Source organism: Drosophila erecta, unplaced genomic scaffold, assembly GCF_003286155.1.
Source record: "Drosophila erecta strain 14021-0224.00,06,07 unplaced genomic scaffold, DereRS2 tig00000000-arrow-pilon, whole genome shotgun sequence".
Classification (NCBI taxonomy): Eukaryota; Metazoa; Arthropoda; class Insecta; order Diptera; family Drosophilidae; genus Drosophila; species Drosophila erecta.
In genome coordinates this window covers 504,997-522,635 of record NW_020825194.1, presented here as the reverse complement: position 1 = coordinate 522,635, position 17,639 = coordinate 504,997, and the positions used below count along the sequence as shown (strand labels likewise).

The 17,639-nt window shown below is 47.6% G+C and overlaps 1 protein-coding gene across 1 annotated transcript in view; it reads left to right on the top strand.

Annotated features, from left to right (window-relative positions):
- The first annotated feature begins 382 nt into the window (after nt 1-382).
- The window catches only part of LOC6554297, a 40,470-nt gene continuing 23,213 nt past the window's right edge, over nt 383-17,639 (top strand). The window contains exons 1-2 of the mRNA XM_001981029.3: nt 383-440; nt 11,227-11,269. The gene's annotated coding sequence lies outside the window, so the exon portion shown is untranslated. The remainder of the gene's footprint in view (nt 441-11,226; nt 11,270-17,639) is intronic.

Genomic DNA, 17,639 nt, shown 5'->3' with positions numbered 1-17,639 from the left:
TTTTATTGACATTCATCTTAGTTGCTGTCGCCCGTCACCCGTCACCCGTCGCCCGTCGCCTGTCAGTGCGCCCTCCCTGCATCCGTCGGAGTGTCCCAAAAAACCCACTTTGTAGCCCCCAGTTCCCAGTTCCCCGATTCTCGACTCTCGATTCCCGGTGCTCGTGTGTCGCGTGTTGCAAGTGCGTGGTTCGCCCGTCAAATCACTGGATATCACAAGCGGTACGGCACGCGCGCCGTTTTTGATTTTTCGCCCAGCGGCCCAGAATTGGGTCTGTGGAAAAAGTGCGGAAATTCGGAAAATAAACGGAAAATCGGGTACACACACACACGCACTCCTGTACACTGTGTCCAATGCATTTGGCCCGCTTGGCCTAAGCACTCGGAGATATGTAAATTATGCGAAATGCCATTGGAATTTTCGTCAGCGCCAGTGAATCGGTAAGCAGCAGCCGCCGGAGCAGCGGAAGGCGGCCCGCAGGAGCAAGCCAGCAGCAACAAGGAGCGGAGCAACAGCAGCCGTAGGTAAGCGGTAGCGCATTGGGCGCCAAGTGTCAGCGGAGAATGCTGGAAAATTCAATAATCCGCCGCAGGGCGCCCAATTGTCCCCCATGCACACGTCCTCCGCCCGTCTGCCCAAAAAACCCACTCCACGCCTCCCATCCGGGCGCATACCGAATGAACTCGTGCACGGGCAGAAAAAGTGGTTACTGCCAAGTAGGCAGCACTTTGTTTCGGACTGAAAAAGGATTGTAGCCCATTGTGTTGGGCTGAAGTTTGCAATTTTTGAGCTGCTTTCCAACGTCTTCCCAAATCCCTACAGCTCAAATGAAAATTGGCAATGGGCTCCCAAGAACCCCAAATCCACATCCTTTTCAAAGGGGAGGGCGTTGTTATTTATCTTACATTATCACTTAATAGCATTTCCGCATCTGAAGGAATGTGAATTCTGTTAATTGAATTACAATATTTGTGGATTTTATGGCGCCGCAAAACAACAGAGCAGAAGGGGTTGAGTAAATATTGGCAGAGTAATCTCGGTAGCCTTTTCTCCCTGTGCACTTACATGGCACATATAGGATACTCGCTCGGTTCTGGCGTAGTCTGTTGCGTCCAAAAGTAGGTTGACTTCGGTCTGGCCGGGTTTTTGGGATTGGGCCTGCTCTGCTTTGCGTTTGGCGATGGCTTTTGTTGCGCCGCTTTGTTGCCGCTCGATATTCGTTTAGTTTCAGTTTCGGTTGCCTTTGCAGCTTCGGTTTCGGTTTTGGTTTCGTTTTCGTTTTCACTTCCAGCTAATTTCGGTGAAATAAAGAGATGAAGAGTAAATAAGAAGTCGGGCGAATGGTGGACGAATTGGGGGGCGCCACTTCCCGCGGGAGCAAGTGTCCTTTGAAGTTGCGCTAAGTAAATCCAGGTAATGCTGCCCAGGACCGCGGGCTTCCATTTGGGGATTCCTTTTCGACCGAAACAAGGACTTCTTTGCGAAACGCCCGAATTATAGACCTTTTCTAATACATTTTCGGATACTTTTACCGGCTTCCGGCGGGTTCGCCTGCTCCTTTGCCGCTTTCACGTTCATCAATATTAAACAAAAATTATTTGCCCCTAAGTTTCGTTCAATTCCGGTTGACAACATTCGCCTCCTTTAGATGCAAGAATTTCGGGTCCCAGTAAGGGTTTCTTACCCATTTACACTGAGTAAATGTCCCAAAAATCGATTATGTTTTTTCAGTTCCTATTGATGCGTCAAAAGCGCTGATAACCGGATTCTAGTCGTTGCTAAGACTTTGCCATACAAGTATACAAGTATCTGTAAGGATTCGCATTTAATTGCCTTCTCGAAAAACTTCCAACTTGGCAGCATTTAAATGTAGCTCTTTTTTACTTGAAAAGATTTTTCCATAACAAAACGGATTGCTTGTGTACCATTTGGAAGTGCAAAAACCGATTTGACGAGCCAAAAAATTGCCAAAAAAGAAGGCAGTGCACGTAAGCTTTCTTTTTAATAATGCTCACATTCCCCGAAAGTTTGTTTTAATTAATATTCCGAAATGCTAAACAGACGAAACCAGACAAACAAGCCAGCGAAAATATTTATACAAACCTGAAAGTTAGAAACCCGGCTGGAGCCAAAATTCCTGGGGATGCGTAAACTTGGCACTGAGTTTTCCCCTTCCTCCTCGGCCTGGCACAATTTTCGTTTGCGGGTTGCAATGGCAACGATCTGGGAGCGGTGGCACCGCAAGGTGTCCTTTGATGTCTGATAAGAAAATCCGGGCAATGTGACACCTTCGGCTCAATGGATGACCGACCCGTCACCCATTCTCCCGTCTCCATTTCCCATTTTCCATTTCGCATTTCCCACAAAGCAACCGAACGCCAGGAGATCGGAAAATCGGGGGAGCGGTGCGCGTACTTAATAATGCAAATACCCACAAAAACTTTTTGGGGGACGGGATCCTGAAAAATTCCAAAAGGGGCTTATCAAATTCGTGGAATGGCTTTGCCCAGAAATAGAAAAGTAAGCCAGAAAAATCGCATTCACTCAGTGCCGCTCGACTGTCGACTGTCGCCCAATTTGGCGTGGCAACAAATTATCGCTGGCCGGGAAAATCAATAAGCATTAATCTTGTGGCGATTTTGTCTTTATCCCGCACATTATTTGCATAGTTAATGGCCAGGACCATGGGTGCCCTTGGCCATTTAACCGACAAGCGATAACCGATGGGTTTAGGTCCGAGTGGTTGGCCAATTGCTAAAATCATTGCCCGCCGGACGAGCTGATTATAGCCACTTGTAGTTATGATTGGGGAATCGATTTCTGGCGAAAAGCGTAAGCTCCTGCCGTTTACTTAACTGGAAACTCGGACGGATTCGTTTGCATTTGCATTTGTATAATTAAAACTGATGTTGAACTCAGGAGCCCCGGGCGTATTCTGATTGTTCGAGTGTTTGGCTTCCTGGGAAACCCAAGGTGTTTCGATGTGGCAGCAACGACTCCAATTAACATCCTCGAGCAGAGCTCAAGGACTCCGTTGCGACGTAGATTGAAACTTGTGTGTTCAACATGGCGTATACATAATGTATAAATGAGTTTTCTTAGAGGCAGCGTGACATGTGAGTTGTCCATTAAGAGGGAAATGAAACGATTCTGTTAATAGACCCGGGGGATTTCTTTTTGATTGCTCTTCGCTCGGACGTATGCACACCCACCCCACTCCACTCCACTCCACTCCACTCCGCTCCACCCGCTGGTTTCGTTTCCATATGGACTTGGAGGGGCACCTTAACGCCCACCAAAAGCAATCTCATCGAAGGCAACTTTATCCCATGAAATTAAAATTTAATTTCAATTAACTTATCACATCGTTGCCAGCATCCGACACCCGAAACCCGACACCCGACACCAATCAGGATTCCACGCCTCTGCCGCATCAACACATTGAACGCCCGGCTAATCTACCACAAAATACCTTGAGGTGGGGAGTCCCTGGTCCCCCTTTTGCATCTCCCCGTCGCCTTGCCAACCCACCAACCTATCCACCTATCCACCATCCACCTATCTACCTACCAACTTGCCACCTTGAAAATTTCATAATTAAACGTTGCCCAACGGCGGCTTAAACCAAGCCAGGCCGAACTGGGGGCATAGCCCTGGGTGACATCTTCGAGAATTCTAATTAAATCATCCCCGAGAACTTTTGAGGACTTTCTGTGTTGATTCATGTTCCATGTGGCAGCTGCCCCAACTTTGCTCGGGAATCCAAAAGGCAAGAAAAAAAAAAATAAGAAAAAATAGATGAGCAAAATCCGAAAAATGAAATGGAAAACTTTGCTTGCCCAGGAATTTCACTTGATTTCTATTTGTTGTTCTCCTGGCGAATCGCACCGCCCCACCGCCCCCCTCCCGTTCACTTCTTAGCCATTTACCGGTTCGTGTTATATGCCGACTAATTTGTGGTGTTTGCTTTTGGCCTCTTCAGACTCTTCTGCCGCTCCAGTGGTTCCGTTTCGGTTCTGGCCGGGATCTTCGCCGAGGATTATGCAATGTGCTCAGGGCGGAGGAGCGGAGGAGCGGGTGTTAGTATCTCATGGCCATGCAGAGGAAAAAACGTTTATCCCATTTTTAAATTACCATATCGCATGGTCGCTTAAAGAGTGAAAGGAAAACATTTTTATTCTCAAGTTGGGCAATTTCCATGGAGACTCATTTTTGCTATTGCACGTACATCACTTTTTTCTCAGTGCCCACCCCGACACTCACTTGGGTACATGCATGGGTACAAGATTCATAGACTCATAAATCTTTGAGTATTGAAAACCCATTTTTGCCTATAAGAACTCATGCCGAAAAGTTTATCCGGCGTACACGCTTTCCGGCTGAAGGGTGTGCGAATCGGGGCTCTGGATGGGATGGTATGATGGCATGGTGTGGCATGGTAGGGAGTGCTATGGGATGGGGTTTCCGACCGGGGGCACGGGAAACATTCGCAAACTTGGCTTGAGGTGAAAGCAAACAACGTGACGCCGGACAACGAACACCAATGACGGTGTACAACACTGAATGGCAATTTAGCCAGGACTTGGATGGTTCCAGGGGATCCGCAGGGAGAAGGGGCTGTCCGAAGGGGAAGGGGGGTGGGGGTAGGTGGCGTGCCCCAGGGGGTGGTGCTGTAGTTAAAGCATGCTCTCGGCCGTTTTGCGAAAATCCACCAATAATATTGTTATGTACATTTGTTTTGGACCTTGGTTTTGGTCAATGGTCAGGGCTTTAAGTCACACAGTGCCCCCTTCCCCAACCCGCCATCCCCGTCCTCCACTCACACACTCGCAGCATATGCTCCAAGCTGGCTCACACACACATAAACATGTCCAACGAAGCGTTCGAATCGAGAGAGGGATATTCATGAAATGGAATAACTAATGACTTTATGCTAGGAGCGTGTTTTGTTAATTGCATTTGACGGCGGAGCGAGACGCAGATGTTTCCAGGCGGAGCAAGGGGAGCAAGGAGGATGCCGCAATTTACACTTGAGGAAAATATTCCCATCTTGACTTCTATAAATATTAATTACGTTATTTGTGCTATCCAAGCACTGAGCGTTTCAAGCGCCAAAAGGCACTTTTACATGAAAATACAACTTTTGGCCATGCCACAACTTTTGTTCGAGTGCAGTGGTGGCTAAAACTGGCCTCTTCGGCGGGGGAGGCATTAACTGCGGATGGGAAAAAATTGTGGCACACACTCGGTTTCCTGTTGTGGCAACGAAACTTAACGAAATTAGAGGAAGCCAACCAGTGGCAACGAGCGGAGGAAGAACAACAGTTGACAGAGACCGCGGCTAATGAAACCGCAGTTGAAGTGGCTAAAAGGGGCTAAAGGGGGCAGAGTCGCAAAGGAACGGGAGTGGGAAAGGGAATGGGAAAGGGGATGCCCTGGAAATGCGAATGTGAATGCGAATGAGTGGAAATGGCTACTCAAGTTACCCGCAGTTACAGTTTTGTATCTCATCCTCGGTCGCTGCGGAAAATAGACCCCCAACCGCTCCCAGAAAATGATGGCGACAATTTGCCAATGCCAGCGATAAGTTTTCCCAGTCCTTTTTGGGGCATAGGACCATGTCGTCCTCATGTGCTCTATTGTCGGATGCGCCCGCTGAAAGGGTTACTCGCAGGTCCCATTTGCAGGTCGCAAAATTAGCCCAATTGGTTTTTGGTGCTTCCAAGGGAACTTGGTATCCCAAGTTCCATTTGGGGGTGTCCCATCTTCAGATTCCCAGATGGATCGATGCGCGAATCGGCTAATTGATTAACCTAATTCAAACAAGCTCACACGCACGAATCAATCATTTGCCGAAGGCCTCTGCTAATTAAGCGAAACATCGGCGAATTTCATCGGAACTCGGTGCCTACGTATTGCCTTTCAGTCTAGACAAATGCAGGAATGCGTGAAATCACACAGAATAATTGGAAAGTAACCTTGGCCGATTGCGATGCCCATGAAGGCATTGCATATATAAGGCATAGAGTGACATATTCCAGCTTATCAGTCAGCCAGTTGCGCACCAATTAGACTCCAAGTAGTATGTGCAAGGGCAATCAATGGCTCAATCATCTCGGGCCCTCTAATGTGCACTTGAAATTAATTGGCCAGCTGTTGGCCTTTGGGGCGCTGGCTCTGCGGCAACTTGACTTTTTCATTCGGCCACCTCAATTATGAGAAAATAAATACTTAACTGCATTTTAATTAGCCCGGGAAAAAGCCGTGCTACAGCGGCTTGTGTGGGTCCTTGAATTGTGCACATATAATGTGAGGCAAACTCACTTCAAAGTCAAAGCTCAGATTGGTCAATTCAAGTGGCTTTTCGAAGGCCGGGGCTTGGTGACCACTTAATTATACGTATACTCGTGTGGTGGACCTTCTCTGCGTCACCAAGCCATTACACTGCGCGCAATGGTGCAGTCGATTTGGCAATAAGCGAGATTTTATAGGTTTGAACTCAGTCCTTCTCAGTTTCGAATTCCTACGGTAACTTTTATTTATTTCAGTAACTTTTCTTTTGCATTGATCTATGCATATTTAATAAACTGGTATTACTAAGCTCCAAGAATTCCTCCAAGTGCAGACATCGAGACGAGGATGCGAGGACACGTGTCCTGACTCCTGACTTCCTCAACGTCCAATTTGCGTACTTAAATTCATTTCACTTTAATTACGAAGGTTTCCCGTTTAATATTTTATGCTCCACTCGCAGCTCTTCGCCGCTGGCTGCCGATTTCCCACTTCTGCCGACTTTCTGCCGATTTTCCGCATTTTCCATCCGCCCATCCGCCCGTCCGCCCGTCCGCCCGTCCGACCATTTGGCCACGTTGCCCAGGACCGCTTCATCTGCTTAATGTCAGTTATTTTCATTACCCCCGAGTCGGCCAGGACATCGAGATCTCCAACGCGCGTTGTCAGGCTGGTGGGCTTCTTTTTATTATTGGGCCGGGATGTTCTCGCATTTCAGGCTGTGTTTTTGGTGGGTAAATATTTCGACTATAAACCGTATTAAGGTATTCATAAATTGCCTGCTGCTTAACCCCAGCAAGTATTGGACATCCAATTTGGTAATTCGGGGCGGAAAATTGAGCAGCCGCCGAATGGCAAAGGGTCTATTGGAAAATTCGTTAACGGATCGGATGACATAAAAACGTCTTCCCAGAAGTAAGCTGCAATGTTTATGAGCCGAGCAACAAGCCAAGATCCGCAAATTGGGCCTCGACTTTGCTGGGGCTGCTTGGGGCAGGATTTGGGGGCGACACACGCATCATTATGGAGCCAAAGTGTCGCGCACGAGATGCTCATCAAATGCCAAATGCCAGGCCAACGGTGTGAACTGCCTCATTGAAGTCGACAGCCTCGAAACAGCCATCTCCCTGCCATGGAAACTCCTGCTCCTTCGCCGGGCAAACAGGATAACAGTGATGGGGCAAAACTGTGATTCAGCCTGGAACTGGAATTAGTTTATAATTGCTGCAGAGAACTCGCATTTCTCTCCTCTGGTTAATTGGAACCCTTGTGTGCCCAGGGATCCCTCCAACTACCATTAAGCCCCGGCTTAGTGAGCAGGTTTCCCCAGCCACTCGCGCGAAAGAATCGAAGCACAGGGAGTTATAATCTCATAAGCTCCTTAGCCTGCGCTTTTCTTACATGCTGGAGATAGCTGGAAAAGCTGAAACCGGGAAAAAGCGGGATAGAAACGCTTTGCTTTACAATTTCAACCTAAAAAGTCAGTGAATGGTGTGGTTCATATTGTGACGATGGATCAACTAAGACATTTCCCACAACTACTATTCAAACTACTTAGTTGATCCTGTGAGCTGGTCCTGCACAGCACACGCATTCCACTAAGTTGGCACATAGCAGTGATTGAATCACTGTCTGCGCCTGTTCACGCATCACCAAGTGGTGACATTCCCCGCAGCATTGGGCGACGATTGGGTGCGGACCGGGCAACGAACTGGAGTCGGGAGTCGGGAGTCGGAGTGGGAATCGATGAAGGAGGCGGAGGTGGGTGCGGCAGCCAAGGCAGGCACATTACGAACACTGCGAAAAAACAATATGTTATTAGGCCATTTGTATTGCTCGGAATTTATTGTGGAAATCTGAAAAGGGAACAGCAAATGCACACAGCAGAGTTATTCAGCCCCATTTTCCGCCAGTGTATCAATAGCGCGCGATGACGAGGACGACAGCGCAATTGGTTTTTGGGAGACAACAAAGAAAGCGAACCTCGATTGGGCGGAGTTGGGGGAAAGCGGGAAAGGCGGGAAAGGCGGGAAAAGCGGAGAAAGCGCCAGTGGGTGGGGGCTGGCTACACGAGGCTGCCAAATACGTGCGTGGCTGAGATTTGTTTGGCTCTCATCCGCGCACATCCTGCGCTTTGCTAACTTTTTGCTCTCCCTGCTAATGTCCTGTCTTTGGATGTATGGGTTCATGGTTGTGCGGCTGTGGCTGTGCGGCTGTGTGGGTGTGAGTCCTGCTGTGGGCCAGAGTGTGTGCGTGTTTTACAACCACAACCTGTGGGGCGGGCGAAAAAATAGGGGGAGGCGAAAACAAAAAATGGAAGGAAGGGAAGGGAAGGGAGGGGAGCAGAGGCCGGGGCAAATCGTTGCCTTTTTTATGCGACCATTTCCATTGCGACTGCGACTGCGTTCGTGTTCATTAACGTTGCTATTACATTTTAACACACCGAATCGGAATGTGTCCTGGCAACGTCCTTGCCACGCCCCCAACCCCGACCCCGACCCCAACTCCGCCGCCCCTCGTTAGCTTTTACTTTCGGTTGTTTTGTTTGCTGCCGCTGCCGCTGCCGCCGCTGCTGCTGAAATATCCTGTTTAACTTTATTTCATTTTTTCACAGCATCCTACACGTGGCCACCCAGCCATTTACCACCCACTTCCGGAGGGTCTGCGTGTGTGTTTGCTTGTGTGTGTGCTTTAGTTGGCATGCATAAATTTTTTACGTTTGTTGTTGTCTTATCAGATCATTTATTTGCGCAGGGAGGCCTCCCAGCTCCCAGCTCCCCAGCTCCCCACTTTCCCTCGCTCTGCAGTCGCATTACTCGTGTTATTTGCATGTTGTAGAAAAATATCAATTTGCGTACCTCCGACTTCGATGGTAGACGGTCGGTCGTTTAACATTTTCCGCTATTTGCAGGCCCTTTGTCCTTTTTCCTTTGCGCCCGCCCTAATTTGCCGGAGACACAGTGGCCCATCCCATCCCATTCCATCCCAGCGGCAAGTTGGAGATAGGCGGGTGTGCGAGTATCTCGAATGTTGTGCAAATGTTTTCGTTTCCCCCACTTTCGCTTTTGGCCATTTGAATATGAATTTATATCAATGTGTCTGGGCAACGCTGCGTATACGCAATTTATATAATTCGTGGCGCTATTTGCATAACTATATTGTCCAGAGTTCAGCTGCTGACCGCCTCGCGCCTCGCGTGATAATGTAAATTTCTCGGCCACTTCGTTTCTATTTGGCCCGGAATTTATCACTTGACTGCTTCGCCCGACTTGGCCCGACTTGGCCATTAGTGGAGCCAGGAAGAGGAGCAAGCAGATGAAGTCCAAGCAAATAAGGTGAAGTGCAGCTCGGACTTATGCCCACGAGTCACGTAACTTCCTGTCGGCGCCACAGTCGCCATGGTTACTGGTTAGTGGATCCTAGATTCTGGACTCTGGACTCTGGATTCTGGATGCCCGGCTCTAAGCTGACTTCGAGTTATGGGCCACCGAGTGGAGGCAGACACTTCGCTGTGGATTCATAAATTTAATGCTCAGCAGCAGTTCGCCTCTCCCACTCCCCACTTACCCACTGACCACCCAGACCGCCAATAACTTTTCTGATAATATCTGGGAATCACCCGGCAGCACTTGCTATTTATCTCCATCCATGGCTTTCTCTTTCGAAGCTGCACCGCGACAAAATACCAACAATCGGGTCAGCTATTAGGTCAGATACGTATCGCATGATATCATAGTACGTAATAGTAGTATTGGAGAGCTATTGATGGTTTCGCCTTATCCGAAAAGGCATACATATAGAAATGGAAGTGAATATAATGAACAATTCCACAGATAATACTGTGGCATGCTTAAATTCATTTTAGTGTTCATTAAATTGATCAGTAATAGTTCCCTATTTCGGAATTTAATTTAAATTATACACTGCTTTCGCGAATTCTTGAGCATTTCTCACCGTGTGGGCTGGTCGTTAGCACATTTGATGTTGCACACTTTTATGTGCCACAGATTTTTCGGCGCGAACGCGGCTCTAATGAGCAGCAAAGCAGCAGCAACTACAACCACATCGTCAACTTTCCGCCCAACTATGTGTCGTATACGTAATATGTGTGAGTACCGGAGCAGGGCGAATAGTAAGTGTACCGAGTTGGGGGCTGGCAAGGTTGTGGCAGTGGCCAAAGCACTCACCACATTGCGCACACATTTTTTTATGGTTGGTTAACTAAATTTACTTTACTGCCTTCCGAACGGCCATGAAACTAGAGAATGCCAACGAGGCCCAAGAAGGGCGGGATAGACTTGGGCAATATAGCTACAATATTGAAAACTGATCAACCTGATTGAATTGCCAGCCACTGAAATAGAAACTAATGAATCGCCCGAGACTTGGGAGCCCAAACGTGCAGATGTATGTAAAATAATACCAATTTCTTGGGTAAGCCTCGCCATGAACTGGCAACATGAACTCTCGCAGATTGCGTATACGCAGCGTTGATTGGGTTGGTATTCGATGCGTTTACGAATACATAAATTCATTAATAGGGCCCTCGCACATTACGCTGCTCCTCCCAGACGAGCTTAAAGTGCATTATGTGCCAGTCCTCACTGCTGTCAGCCATCCGTCCAACAGAGGCGGGCTCAGCGGGCTCAGCGGAGTACAGTAAGTACTCCTGACAGCCTCAAAGAGCTAAGGATTCGGAGGAATCATTCAGCCGAGCAGTTAAACAGTGATATCGCCCTGACTTTTATCCCGGGGGGGCTTCATCCGTTGTAAGGGGCTCAAGCTAAATGGAAGGTGATAGTTTTCCATTCCATTTGAATGACTTGTTTATAGTTTAAAGACGTGTTCAAGTGTGCAAGCATAATGGGTTTTATGAACTGTCTATGTAACCATTGTGTATGATATGTAACCTTTCGTGTTTTATTTTTCTTGCAGGACTTTGGCACACTCCTTGGAGCCTTCACAGCCGAGTAGCACTGTAAGTAAGCCATGATTCCACTGTAGAACACACTTATTTATTTATGTGCGAATGATTATGTGTGTGCAGCACCCACATAAGCTGCCAAGTATTTACTGAGGATATTTAGCAAACATTTACTGTCCCCAAATATTGCGAGGGCGAAGTGGGAAAGACAGCCGGAGTGACACGAGATGGCTCTGAGTTCTCGTCGGCGATACCCGGCTATCTGTTCTTATCGATATTTGCGAAATAATAAAAAAGTGCCAGGCCGCACACTGCCAAAATACGGAGCTGCGATGGAGGAGCGGGCCCAGTTGTCATCCTGGCTCCTCCGCCTCCGTATCTGGAGGGGATGCCCATTCCCATTTTTATTCGCAATCCCCCAGCTCAACAGCTCAATCTGCTACGATTTCGAATGGAGCTGGTAACCAGTGGGTCCCAGATGGGGCGCAGAGTCATGAAAAATTACACAGGGCATTTTGTTCGGCTGTCGGCTCGACTCTTGAGATATTCCAATTTTTGAAGTGTCAAAAATATCCGCTTATATATAGAAATACATACCGACTTTTATGGTACATACACATGAATATGTAAGCAGATAATGGCTCCTTTCGACCTCCACTTCTTTCATTGAGTTGAGTTGGCCAAAATACAATTCATTGGCGCAAAAGTTTGTGGCCAAACAGAAAAACGCAAAAAGGGGCGAAGCGAGCGGAAAGTTCAAATCAACATATTGATTTTTGTGCGAAGGGGGCGTGTCGCCGCCCACGACCGCAACTACCCACGAGATACGAGTACACAAAGCCGACGCTGACGTGTGTATCTTGTATCTTCGCTGGTTGGCTACTGGTGCTGCTTGTGCTGCCTTTGCTGGTTTTTCTGGTTTTTCTGGAGTTGTAAATGTTTGCCAACTGGTGGACAGGGCATTTGCTTGTTCACAACTTTTATTTATTTATGGTTTGATATTTATTTATTTCCCTCCGCATTTATTTTGCAAGAGATTCTGCCATGATACGAGTGCCTTCCTGGCTGCTCTTAATGGGTTTTGCGTACGAATTCAACTGACTGGCTTGAGTTTTTTAACTTTATTAAATTCAGTGCGGAGCAATCAGTTCCAGTTTACGCTTTTGCCTGAACTCTAGAAACTGGCCATTGTTTACCACTATTATTTATTTCTTTTTGCGAGTGCTATCTATTTCTGTCAGTATTTCTTTGGCAGACTCTTATAAAGATAGCTCACAAGTTGCTCTTATTTGTCTTATGTTCAATTCAGGATTTAATTTGCTTCGCTGGCTGCTGTCTTTTATTAGCATTATTATTATTATTCATGTACACCTCTGCTGACCCAAAACAATGCTATTCAGTCCTGGATTGCTGTGAATACCTGAGCCGTAAAGCCTTATAAATTCCGCTCTTTGTCCAGGAGCGAGGAATATTAATTTGTAAGCCCTCCGTGTCAATGGCTTTATTAAATCAAACTAATCACGAAACTTAAACATTCAGCACTAATGAGGCTGGGTTTCTCACAGTGCCTGCTCGGCTCAGCTCGGTGTTATTAAATTTGTTTCAATCTCTTCGACTGGCCCGACCTGACCTACATCAAAATCGGTTCCCATTTCACGGACCTGCAAAATGTTGCAAATTTGTTAGCCCTTTCGGGCTTGCTGCCTTTGATTTGCTCCGTTCAACTTCTGCCAACTGTATAAAGTTTCAATTTGCTTGTCCCTTTGCCAGCCTCAGTTTTCTGCCGCTGCCACTGTTTTGCTTTGGGTTTTTCCTTGGGTTTCCGCTTCTGTTTTTGCGCATCCCTGCACTTGCCACACTCTGCTGTCTCCGCTTTCCGTGGCAGTGGCCCACGAAATGGCAATTTAACAATGAAAAATTAAAAGCGAATTCCAAGTTTTTCTTTCTCTGCAAAAGAGGCTTATATCCCGTATCGTTTCGGATCGGGTCTACCTAAGTAATTACAGTTGAATGGTGGCTACAGTCAGGGAAATAAATGGTGTGTGCACAGGAGATAGAAACGTTTGGTGTTTTTCTGTTTTAATGCCGGAAAAAGGGTTTCCTGCAAATATTTAACAGCGAGCCCCATTTGTCATTGGAATTTTCGCTCCCTTTTGTCGGCTGTTTTCGCATTGTTTTTTCCGCCGGCGTGTGCTGGCTCGGCTCTGTGATGTTTAATTAATTAGAGCGCTTAAATAGTGCATGCCAAATTGCTGGATAGCTTGATTCGCTGGTTAATGCAATTGATGGGCGGAATTCAGCGCCGTTTTGCATAACAATGCGCATTTGCATGCTCCAATAAGTATGCAACATAAATAATTTTTCACTTTGCCCACTCACACATGTGCGGCCCAGTGAAAGCTCTCTTAAAATATCATTAGCATGCACACAGACACACATCTGAGACCTGACCTCCGACCCTAAACGCCCGCCCCCACCCACCCCGCGCCCTGCGAAGATTTAAAGCATTTTTCATGTTGCCTTTTGCCACTTTGCTCTCGCTTATGTCAACTGGGTATGGCTAACAAATACATACATAAATCCACCCGGGGGTTTCCCTCAGCAGTAACATGGAAATCTGCTCGTTCTCCGCCTGCTTTTCCCGCTTTTCCACCACCCACCGTTTTAACCGTTGCACGCATCTTTTATGTGTGCTTTGTTGCTGCTGCTGAATTTACAACGGAACCAAAAAGTTATGAAACTCATTAAAACACGAAACTAATTCAAACACCCCGGGCCTAATTGCCAACTCCAGCCTAAGCCGAAAGCAAATGGAGGGCCAAGGAAGTCCTGGGTAACGAATCCGCCGCGAGGAGGAGGTCCTTCGCCTCGGTCTGCTGCCTGAACGATTCGCTGGCGAATCCAAAAAATTATTTAGCGTTAATTTCCATAGAAAAATGTGCGCGTCAACAGAAATTAAGTGTCCCAGCTAATTTAACACAGCGCTGGGTCAGCGCTCTCGCTTCCTCGCTTGTCTCTGTCCTCTTCCCGCTCTACCTCTCTCACTCTTCCTGCACTGCAAGAAAAGTGGAATTCACACAAGTCCACTTGACAATGCGTCTGGTAGTTTGATGCAATATATTTTGAGTCTGAAGCTAGCTTAATTGTAGGCACCTTTTCACTCACCTTCAACTCCTCAACTCCTTTGGCCTGCAACTACCCGATTTTGGGCAGTGTACTCGCCTCATTTCTGGTCCTGCAGCGCACCGCAGCTGGTGGGCCGCAGATGCCTGCGACGCGTTAGAATACTTACAATTTTAATTTGAATAATTTTGCAGGCTCTAAACGTAAATTACCCTCGCCTTATTTTTTTCGGCGCTGGCCTGGCTTATTATTTTTTTGCCCATTACTTTGCGCCCGCTGACACTCCATCGCCCCAGTCGCCCATCGCCGACTTGGGGCTATATAGCTATAGCTTATTTTTTGTGCATAAGCATTTTGAAAGATTAAACTTGGCGCACTTGAATGTTATTACACGTACCACGAGCCAGCGCCAACACTTTCATTTATTATTATTTTTTTATGCCCCGGCTCGAACCCGGACCAAAAACCCAAAAAAGAGCCCCAACCCCGGCCCGATTGTGCCCCAGTGCCCCACCTCCACTTGCCTCCCATCAGCCAGCCATACAGAAAAATCACACATCGTTAGCTCAGCAGTTTTTCCCTTTTGGTGTTTCCTTTTTTGTGCTTTTCATTTTTTCCAGCACGCTTTTCCAGCGTGCGTCTGTGCCCTTGTCCCAGTGGCAGTGAGGCAGTGAGGCAGCGAGGCAGTGCGGCATGCGGCAGCTAGGAAACTCGCAGCTCGGAAACTCGGGTCCCATAACGCGGCATTTACTTTGCGCTCCTCCCGTAGAATTCTGCTGCTGCCATAAAAATTGCTTCGCTGGCTCCTCAGCTCAGTCACTCAGTGCGACCCTGGAAGTCCTTGCTCTTAGCTCAGCCAGAAGACGCTGCTTAGAAGGAGTCCCGTCCAAATGTTTGAGTCCCCACCCGCTTGAGTTTTGTGGAAACATTCGAGCAAGCAACTCCATGCATTCGTATAGACACACAATCTGGAGGCCAAGCATTAGCTGGAAAAACATCGGGACAATCTGTGGAATGCCCTTCTGCCGGGTCTCATGATTCATCTGAAACCTTCGTTTGCAACTACATAGATCTAGTAGATTATCAAAGTTAATACAACAAGCTGAATATTTTGTAGAACTAACATCCCCAATTCATGCCACATCAGCCCGAAGGATGCGAGATTAGCCCAACTCTTCATATAGCCCATGAAGTTAAGGACGAGCACATTCGAACTTGTGGAAATACGCATACGCCACGTAGACAGCGGCAGCTCTATGCTCATAGGTTTTAATCTGTGTGCGTGTGTGTGTCTGTGTGCGTGTGTGTGTGAGTGGCAGTGTGTGCGTGCGTTTGTGAGCTCAAAGTTTCTTTATTTAATTCAGTGAACTGTAAAATGTGCTGAAATGTTAGATTATTGCTTTTCACCCAGCCGGCGACTAGTGCTCTTGGCCAGCTCTGCTCACCATTTTTCCTATTTCCCCCCCGGCTTTTCCGACCCCCCGCTTCCTCTGCCACTTTGCGCCCATCCGCTCTTTGTGTGTTATTGTTGGCGGCGCGGCTGCCTCCCTCCCCCTTGGCCGTGTTTCAGTGGCCCCGCTGCCCCAACCATTTCCAACTGCACTCCTTTTCACGAAGATAATGCGTTGATAACCCCGCCAAAGGAAAACCCCAGAAAGGCAGGCAAAGGGAACGAAATTGGGCAATTTGCTTACACACAAAGTAAGAAAACGAGCAGAAAAGAACTGGGAAAAGCTGCAGACGTATGAAAGAATTTAGAGAAAGTTTCCCCAGAGTGAGTTGGCTGAAGACCTTTTCGGACTTGATGGAATGGCCCTGAAAGGTTCACGGGACACGTGTCCCGGGCCCGCTGCTCCTGCACAATGGCCACAATGGCGGGGACAAGGACAAGCGCGTTTTCCATTTTACACACCCTGAAGGATGTTGTTATTTATCGGCAGAATTAATTAGGAAAAGCATTTGGAATTAGCCACGGAATCAATTCAAATCGCTTTTCTTAAATTGTATATTTCTCGCATATTAATCTTGAGAATTTCGGGAAATGGTCGCCAGTATCGAAGGATTTGAATCTGTAACGTCCATTTATTATGCATGGTGCATAAAGATCCCCTAGCTAATCTTACCTGCAATTTGTAAATTCTGAGAATATAAGAGTCCCATTGTAGCCTCATTCGTTCAAATGCCTGGAACTTAAAGGCAGCACAGCATCTTGTGTACACCATTGACTAACCTGCTTAGCGCGTCCCTCGATTCATCACCTGGCCTTGGCATCCTCCACGGCGTCCCTTCATGAAAAATTCCGCGCATGCATTGACCAAATTTTTCTTAGTCCAATAATCTTAATGACGAAACTTAAAATTTACGTGAGCTGCCTTGAATTATTCGCGCCCGCCGTCCTGGCAGGAGATTACCTGTAACCTGCTGACAGTCCGCCTTGTTTGCATAGGGATACGCTATGTATTAAAAACCCACCAGAGATGCGGTTCCAGGGATCCGGGGATAAGCGTGGCGAAGTGGGGGATGCTCCAAAAGGCGCAGCTATGTATATCAATATGAGCGCGACAAGGAGCTCTGCAAATTGGGGTCGACAGCATCGACAATGGCGGCGGCAAACAAAGTGTTGAGCAGATTGGCTTTTCGACGGACAGTCCTGCCGGATCCGGGATGAATGTGGCACTGGGAGAAATGCTGGCAAGGCGAATATGCTTTTGGCGAATATTTAAGAAACATGTTGTGGTCAATGGACTGTAATCCAGGCACAGCCAGCGCAATAGGAGCAGTGGCCAATTAGTTGTCGGTTGGGTTGTTCAGATGGATTTCTCTCAGTGGTTTGAGTGGCGCTGCCCAAATTGGCATTCAAGATGCGCAAAAAATGGAAACGCTAAAGAAAACTATATATGCCAAGAGCTCGGCGGAGGCTGGCCTTCGAGAGGCTTTATTTTGGGCAATATTTAAACCGAATTTATGCAGCCCAGCTGAGAACTTGCATGGCCTGTTAAATGGTAATTACTTCGGAATAAATTCGGAATAGACGCACCGATTCCCTCGATTCCAATTAGTATTCAAACAGACCTTCTTCGAGGGGGAAATGCAGCGCCTGAAATTGGCATTAAGGATGGGCGTCGGGTATCGGGTGTCGGGTGTCCTTGCCACCACTAACACCTCCCCCTCCCCTGCCGACCCGCCACTCGGTGGAAAGCTGGCTGTTTATGTCCTTGCCAGCTTGTCTCCCTGTCTGTCTGTCTGGGTTTCTGGGCTCGCTGGGCTCGCTGGGCTTTCTGCTGCTCTGCTCGTTCGTGCC